The sequence below is a fragment of the Mastomys coucha genome, unplaced genomic scaffold (genome assembly GCF_008632895.1).
Source record: "Mastomys coucha isolate ucsf_1 unplaced genomic scaffold, UCSF_Mcou_1 pScaffold7, whole genome shotgun sequence".
Taxonomy (NCBI): domain Eukaryota; kingdom Metazoa; phylum Chordata; class Mammalia; order Rodentia; family Muridae; genus Mastomys; species Mastomys coucha.
In genome coordinates this window covers 36,787,512-36,796,944 of record NW_022196913.1, presented here as the reverse complement: position 1 = coordinate 36,796,944, position 9,433 = coordinate 36,787,512, and positions in this window count along the sequence as shown.

Sequence of the window (9,433 nt, the reverse complement as noted above, 5' to 3'; positions counted from 1 at the left end):
CTTTCCTACTTTCTTTTCCATTAGATTCATTATATCTGGTTTTATGTAGAGGTCCTTGATCCACTTGGACTTGAGCTTTATACAAGGAGCTAAGAATGAGTCAATTTGCATTCTTCTACATGCTGACCACCAGTTGAGCCAGCACTATTTGTTGAAAATGCTGTCTTCTTTAGCACTGGATGGTTTTGGCTCCTTATTCATCAGGGAAATGCAAATCACAACAACCCTGAGATTCCACCTTACACCAGTCAGAATGGCTAAGATCAAAAACTCAGGTGACAGCAGATGCTGGAGAGGTTGTGGAGAAAGAGAACACTCCTTCATTGCTGGTGGGATTGCAAACTGGTACAACCACTCTGGAAATTAGTTTGGCGGTTCCTCCAGAAATTGCACATAGTTCTACCTGAGGACCCAGCTATACCACTCCTGGGCATAAACCCAGAAGATACTCCCAACATATAACAAGGACACATGCTCCACTATGTTCATAGCAGCCTTATTTATAATAGCCAGAGGCTGGAAAGAACCCAGATGTCCCTCAACAGAGGAATGAATACATAAAATTTGGTACATTTACACAATGGAGTACTACTCAGCTATTAAAAACAATTAACTCATGAAATTCTTTTTTTTTGGATTTATTTATTTATTTATTTATTAGATATTTTCTTTATTTACATGTAAATTTCTCCCTTCCAAGTTTCCCCTCTAAAAAACAAAGAAACAAACAAAAACAACAAGAACAAACCCCAGCTGCCTCCCCACTCCCCATGCCTGCCACCCCACCCTCTCCTGCTTATAGGCCCTGGCATTCCCCCACACTGCGGCACAGAACCTTCTTTCTTAAAAGGGGGAATCAAGTACCCATGGAAGGAGTGGCAGAGATTAACAATGGAGCAGAGACTGAAAGAAAGACAAGCCAGCCTAAATATAGTTAGTTATCTCCTGAGAGGCTCTGACAGTACCTGACTAATACAGATGTAGAGGCTCACAGCCATATATTGAACTGAGCACAGGGTCCCCAGTGAAGGAGTTAGAGAAAGGATCAATGGAGCTGAGGGGTTTGCAGCCCCTTAGGACGAACAACAATATGAACTAACTAGTACCCTCAGAGCTCCCAGAGTCTCAACCACCAACCAAGGTCTGCACATGGAGGTGTCTGATTGTTCTGGCAGCGTGTGTATAGTGGAGGATTGCAAATTAGATCATCAATGGGAGGAGAGGAACTCATGAAATTCTTAGGCAAATGGATGGAACTAGAAAATATCATCCTGAGTGAGGTAACCCAGTCACAAAAGAGCACGCATGGTATGTACTCACTGGTAAGTGGATATTAGCCAAAAAGAATCTTGGAATACCCATGATACAACTCATATACCATATGAAACCCAAAAAGAAGGATCATACCAAAGTGTGGATGCTACAGTACTACTCAATAGTGGGAAGAGAATAATCTCTGGGAAGTAGAGGGAGAGAGGGAATTGGGAGCGAGAGAGGAGGGGGAGGGGAAAAAGGGGCCAGCTCAGATATGGGAGGAGATGGGGGAGAAGTACAGAGGGTCAGGAATTTGAAAGTATGCATGTAGCAGTGGGGGAGGAGGGACGAGGGTAGGCACTAGAAAGTCCCAGATGCCAGGGACCTGTGAGATTTCCAGGACCCAACAGGGAGGACATTAGCCAAAATATACCTAACAAAGGGGAGATAGAACCGTAGAGACCATATCCAGTGGATAGGTATGACGCCCAGTTGAGGGATGGGGCTACCCACCTACCTCAAAAATATTAATCCAGAATTCCTCCTGTTAAAAGGAAATGCAGGGACAAAGAGTGTACCAGAGACTGAAGGAAAGGCCATCCAGAGACTGCCCACCTAGGGATCCATCCCATTTGCTAACAACAAACCCAGACACTACTGCTGATGCCAAGAAGTGCTTACTGACAGGAACACGGTATAGCTGTCCCCTGAGAGGCTCTGCCAGAGCTGGACCAATACAGATGTGGATGTACACAGCCAAACATTGGACTAAGCACAGAGACCCCAACAGGGAAGCTAGGGCAAGGACTGTAGGAGCTGAAGGGGTTTGCAACCTCCTAGGAAGAACAACAACATCAATCAACCAGACCCCACAAAGCTCCCAGGGACTAAATCACCAACCAAAGAGTACACAGCAGGGACTCATGGCTCCAGCTGGATAGGTAGCAGAGGATTGCCTTATCTGGCATCACTGGGAGGGGAACCCCTCGGTCCTGTGGAGGCTTGATGACCCAGGATAGGGGAATGCTAGGCCACTGAGGCAGGAGTGAGTGGGGGGTGGGAGCATCTTTACAGAGGCAGGCAGGAGGGAGGAGGGGAAGGGGGACTTGTGGAGGAGAAACTGGGAAGTGGGATAACATTTGAAATGTAAGTAAATAAAATAACCAGTTTAAAAAAAAGAAAAAAAGAATAGATGTAATAACTTGGTGGTAAGTTGGATCTGCTCCATCCACATCAGGATTCACATATTCCTGCTTTACACAGTGGGAATAAGTTGTTACCCTTAGCAACCCTATGCTTAAACCAAGGGAGACAGGCTGATATGGCATAGAATAGTTAAGGGTACAATAAAGCAAAAACAAGGGCTGGCGAGATGGCTCAGTGGGTAAGAGCACTGACAGCTCTTCCAAAGGTCCTGATTTCGGATCCCAGCAACCACATGGTGGCTCACAACCACCGTAATGAGATCTGATGCCCTCTTCTGGTGCGTATGAAGACAGCTACAGTATATTACCCAGAGTGAGCGGGGCCATCCTGAATTCAATTCCCAGCAGCCACATGATGGCTCATGGCCATCTGTACAGCTACAGTGTACTCATACACATAAAATAAATAAATAAATCTTTAAAAAAAATAAAGCAAAAGCAGTGCCCTCTGTGTGAACTTCTAGGGACAAATCCCTATTTACCATCTTATGCCTATGCATAGTTGGAGATGTATATGATTAAAATCAATTGCCTCATGAGAAGGGAGGCACACACACAAGGAGCAAAGGCTTATGTAATCCAAGCCTATCAATCAAAACAGAACCATAAGGCTATATCCCTAACTTTTGAAGCCCATAAAAGAAAACCATAAACAGTATTTGGGACTCCTCCCTCATGTGGCCTTTTGTTGCTCTTGATGTATATGAGACCTGTACTATCACTTTGCTTTGAATAAAACTTGAGTGAAGTTTCTAGACAATCAGTTCTTTGATAAGAGAGGCCAACTACCTAGAAATCCCGAGCCTAGATCCCAGCCACCAACAATAAAATGGTCTTTTCTTTTATTGTCTCATACATTACACCCCAACCACCAGCCTGTTTTATAGAATAGGCCTTTTAGTCCTGATCCTTATGTCATTTGCTCCTCAACTTAGCTACCACCTCCTCTGGGAGGTGCCAAAGCTTTACAAGAAGGCTAAAGCTGTCTCTTTCCCCAAGTAAAATTGTCGGCCTCACCTGGAACAGTGGCCAGGGCTTCCCAGTCCATGACCGCTGGGTGGAGCCTGCAGGAGGGGCAACCCAACACTTAAGAAATGGGGAAATGCCAATATAATCAGCCACCTCAGAAGCCTGATTATCAGGAAGAGCTGACTAGAAAATCGCAATGAGTAACTGGAAAAGGAGAAAAAAAATCTGAAACTGACTAAAAAATATAAAATGAAAGCAGCTTAATTTGTAGAGATAGCACATGTAACAAAATTTCTACATTTTTGAAACATCAAATATCTAGACTTTGCAACTCTTCCCATTTTTCCTTTTTTATTAGATATTTTCTTTATTTACATTTCAGGTGTTATCCCCTTTCTTGGTTTCCCCTCTGAAAACCCCCTATCCTCTCCCCTTCCCCTGCTCACCAACATACCCATTCCTGTTTCACTGTCCTGGCATTGCCCTACACTGGGGCATCAAGCCTTCACAGGACCAAGGGCCTCTACTTCCACTGATGTCTGACAAGGCCATCCTCTGCTACATATGCGGCTGGAGCCATGGGTCCTTCCATGTGTACTCTTTGGTTGGTGGTCTCTGGGAGCTCTGGGGGGTACAGCTTGGTTCATATTGCTGTTCCTCCTATGGGGCTGCAAACCCCGTCAGCTCCTTCAGTTCTTTCTCTAGCTCCTCCATTGAGAATTCTGTGCTCAGTCTAGTGGTTGGCTGAGAGCATTCACCTCTGTATTTGTCAGGCACTGGCAGAACCTCTCAGGAGACAGCTATATCAGGCTCCTGTCAGCAAGCACAGGTGGGGTAGTCTCTGGATGGCCTGTGCTTCAGTCTCTCTTCCACACTTTGTCTTTGTATCTCCTCCCATGGGTATTTTGTCCCTGCTTCTAAGTAGGACCAAAGTATCCACACTTTGGTCTTCCTTCTTGAGCTTCATGTGGTCTCTGAATTGTATCTTGGGTATTCAGAGCTTTTGGGCTAATATCCACTTATCAGTGAGTGCATACCATTTGTGTTCTTTTGTGATTAGGTTACCTCACTCAGGATGTTATTTTCTAGTTCCATCCATTTGCCTAAGAATTTCATAAATTCATTGTTTTTAATAGATGAGTAGTACTCCACTGTGTAAATGTACCATATTTTCTGTTTCCATTCCTCTGCTGAGGGATATCTGGCTTCTAAATCTGAAAATTTCAAGGGGCAAGAAGAGTTAACAAACAGTGTGATTTTGAAAGTGTATTTGTAGGTATCAAGTAACTCAGAGAACAGAATACATCTCAGATGGCTAAGTTTCTAAGTTCTGTACTGAGCACTTTAGCTGCATTATAGCGCTAACACAGCAGCTAATACAGCACACGGGAAGCAATGTTATGATGCACGTTTAACTAATGAGGATGCTGGGGAAACAACTTGCCCAGATTCATACTGTGTTGTGTGGTTCTAAATTGTGTTTTAAGTATTGCACTGTAAAACCCAAACAACAACAAACAAACATAAGCCCAACAGGCATAAGCCCTATGCTACAGATCTGTCAGCCAGATTTCTAAAGTGACTGTTGCCACTCAAGTCTCCCAATGTCAGCCAGTGGCTCTCAGTCCAGTGAGTTCGAAGGCAAACAAGTGACACTCTACAGGGAGTTCTCCTGCCACAATGAGGCACTCAGTAGGCTTATTAGACAGGAGTATGACAAGTTTTTATTTCTGTTCCTATAAGGAATATTAGAAATTATTCCTACCACTGGTAAGAATGTTAGGTTTACTTAATACATTCTCACTCAGCTGTCTGTAAGCAAGGGGAGGGGAGCACATGCATGTATGCTGTATGCATGTGTGTGTGTGTGTGTGTGTGTGTGTGTGTGTGTGTGTGTGTGTAGATGCATGTGTAGAGGAGGCCAGAAGTTAGTGTCATGACTCTTCCTCTATCCACTACTTTTCCTGTTATCATTATTAATTTTTAGATAGGGTCTCTCACTGAAACTCAACAAACTCACCAGAGTTTGCCAATTTGATTAAACTGGCTGTCTAGGAACCCCCAGGGATAACCCTGCCTCTGCCTGCTCAGTGCTGGGATTGCTGGCTGCCTTATTTAGCTTTCATAGGTGTCCTGGGGATTTGAACTCTAGTCTTCTTACTTGTAGGGCAAGCACTTTGCTGACTAAGCCACTCCCACAGCACCTATGTAATGTGTTTTCAAATGATGGTGTTCTGAACTTATGATGAGCTTATTAAACTACAAATCTACGGTTACAATAGGTAACCCCATTCATGGAAAGTCAAGGAACATCTGCATGTAAAACCTGTTTATGAAAAGGCACAAAAGAAGACGAAGCCTAGAGATGAGAATGTCCATGAGTTTTGATAGCATTGTTTTTATTCACTCATTCCTTATCAAACATTTTTGGAATGTTTATTGTGTTTCAAGTCATATTTCAGCACCTGTGGCCCATGTCACATCAATGCACAAAACAGATAAAAATCTATGTGCTGTGGAGCTTGCATTCCTGTGGGAGATCATTAGACAGTAATTACTTAGTAAGAGCTATAGGAAAGTATGCTAAGAATTGTAACTAGGGCAGGTGGGGGACATGTGACATATGGCTTTTAGAGAAGGTGAAGTCTGATCTATTCCTGTGTAGCAGTGTCAGCCTATGACACAGAGGGAAGGTTTCTGAAGACAGGGAGATTAACACCCCAGTATATCACACCACAGTAATGTGTGAGTACATTCAAATGTGGTGAGGGAAGCCGAAGTTTTTAGAGGCAGGATGAGGAGAACTTTACAAGCCATCTAGAGTCAATTACTCTTGACTTTAAGGCCATACAAGACTCCAGCCAGGCTAAGGGTGAACTGGTAGTTGCCGTGCAGAAGTCCTCACAGAAGTGGTTTTGTGCAAGGTTGGCGTGGTTTCTAGAAAAGTCATTTGTAATAGCTCCTGTTATCAGGTTTGTGTTGTAACATGATTTTTTTTAAGCTTCATTACTTTTTCATTAGTACTTGACACAAATGTCTCCATATCTCTCCCAACAATCTCCACAGAGTTAATGGTGTTATAGATGTGGATCTTGGACAAAGAACATTCTAGGCAGCAACCCTGAGATAGAGGATGCCTACAGTGTTAGGCAATAAGGATGCGTCAGACTATATGGAGTTTTGAGGTACTTCTTTAGGCCTGGGCGCAGGGTTTAAGAAGACTAATATGGGCCACATTCCAGTAGGACTGTGAGATCTGTAAAATGGCAAGGAAACACAGGAGCCAGGGTGGCAGCACACACACCATTTGGGAAGTCCGTGGTGGGAGTGACCCAGAAAAGAAAGCCAGCAGTGATTCACATGGCATGGAGTCATGTGTTTTGGAGAGAAGTTAGAGCCAACAGGATTTCTTATGAGAGTGTGTGATTGGAGGGTGGAGGGCAACACCTAAATGTCCTGGCTAAGAAACTGTAAGAATGCTGTTGCCAATTAGCTCAATGAGAGGACCTCTTTGTGGGGTTCAGCTTTCACTGTCTTAAACTGTGCTAGTCTTTAGAAACCCAGGGGGAGTTGTTAGATACTGGAGCTGAGATAAGGGCATTCTATTAGTCACCTTTATCATCACTGTGACCTCATAGAAACTTACAGGAGGGAGGGTTTATTTTGGCTCAGGGCTTCAATTATGATGGGACAGTCATGGCTTGGCCTACGGTAAAAGGAGTGTTGGAGGAGGGCATTCTGTTCACATGACAGACGCCCAAGGCAGAAGGAACAGGTAGAACCAGAGGAGGCATAACATTCAGAGACTGTGCCTAGTGACCAACTTCCACTAACCAGACCCCACAGCCTTAAAATAACATGACAAGCCAGAGGTCAAGCATCAAAACATAAGTCCATGGGGGGGACAATGCAGTCTCAAACTGTGACAAAGAGAATCACACTTGAGGATCTATAGACATAAGTCAGGGGTTCATTCAAGGTGAGCATAAATACAGAAGAGAGAGCTAAAGAGTAAGTTACATGTTGTTAGAATAGCATGTATTCTGAAAGAAAGAATGTGCAGTAAAGACTGAAAACAGAAGCCAGTTAAGGCAAGTGGAAAACCTGAAACCTGGAAGTCCAGGGGAGAGAGTGTGTCCAAAAAGTAGAGGTTGTCAATAGGTCAAGGGAGGAGCCAGTTATAGAATCAGGAACTAGCAGCTGCAATTAACATAGGCTTTCTAGATGATTTAGGTAGGAGCAGGTTTGGTACAGTGATAAAAACTGTTGGAAAACCTGCACAGAGTAAGAGCGTACGAATTGAAGCCAGCAGGTACACACTACCTGAGGGGTTTCTTGAAAAGACAAGAGGAAAATGGGGCCCTGGCCAGCCATGAGGGTTGGAATCCACAAAATGGCTTTTGGGGTAGGGTATGAAATAATTGCTGCTTGTGTGCTGATCTGAATTATCCAATAAAGTAGGGAGATCTGGTGCCACCAAACAGACCTGGACACTCAGTGAGGATACTGGGGGAGCAGTAGAATCAGTTCAGGTAGAATCAGGGAGAGCTTTACTTTGGTAACAATGGGGTTCAGGACATGCTATCCCCAGTACAGTACCTGGGTGTTTGAGAAGACTGAAGGCTGGAAGGTCCTCTCTCCCCTCTCTCCTGAAGCAGCAACACACAATCTGTCCAAGGAAGCCTGGACAGTTAACTCAATAATCTCTCTTTCATCTCTCCTGAAGTTCTTCATGGGACTGGTGTCATGTCTTAACAAGAAAAGAGGACTCCACCCGGCTAGTGGAGCATGCCTTAAATCCCAGCACTCTGGAGGCAGAGGCTGGAAAGTTGGAGGCAAGCCTGGACTACAGAGTGAGTTCTAGGACAGCCAGAGCACACAGAGACACTGTGTCTCAAGGAAGGGAAAAAAAAAGGATGACTGTCACTCTGATATAGCAGGAACAATCTGAATGAACAAGCCTGGCTGTTTACTGCCAAGTCCGCACACCTTTGTCCCCCAACACGTACACAGGGTAGAGCAGTTCATAACAGTGCAATGCCCTGATTCTTTGGGCTTTCACTTCTGAAGGTTCTTACAACATATAAAACTAAACGTTATATTAATGCACTGTATTATACTTTTCTTGGGCCCATACCTTTTTCCAAAGGAAGCCATGGCTATTGTGAGGGTGAAGAAAACACACAGTCCTTTCTCACCTACAAGGGCTGGTTAACTTGCTGTAGAGACACCAGGTTTATACACAAGGTAGACATTATGTTTTAATTTTGTTTATAGTTGTCCTTCAGAATCCCTAGAGGATTGGTTCTAAGATCTGTGGGTAGCCAAATCTTCATGTCCTCAAGTGTCTTATACAAGATGGTATCTTATTTACATAGAACCTATATGTATTTTCTTGAGTGTTTCAGGGTTTAAATCATTTTTCTATATTTATAAAACCTAATACAATGGAAATTCTATAGAAATAGACACTATGTTAGTTTGTTTCAAAGAAAACAATTTTTATGTGGCTGTGTTTTTTGAGAAGATGGGGTCTTGCTATATAACACAGGCTGGCTTCAAATTCACAATGGGCTACCACACCTTGGTACCCTGTGTTTTTAAATTTGTTTTTGTTTGTTTTGTTTTGTTTTGTTTTCAAGAAAACAATGAGAAAAAGATTCCGTTCATGTTTAATACATAAAAACCTTACAGCAATTTGGCTCATTGTTAATTTAATTAAAAATCATAGAATGTGTAGCTGTAGTGGGCCAATTATGTATGTTTCTCATTTAATGACTGTAACAGCTATATGAGGGAGCAATTGTTATCTCATGTTATACATCCAAGAATAGGCTTTCAGAGTACAAACAATTAAGTAATTGAATGCTATTCATCTTCACAACTGACTCTGTGTCTTTATTTAAACTTATTTTTTGTCCTTAAGAGTAGAATATATTCCATTGATCAACTTGCCTGTCACTGTACCAATACCATGCAGTTTTTATCACAATTGCTCTGTAGTA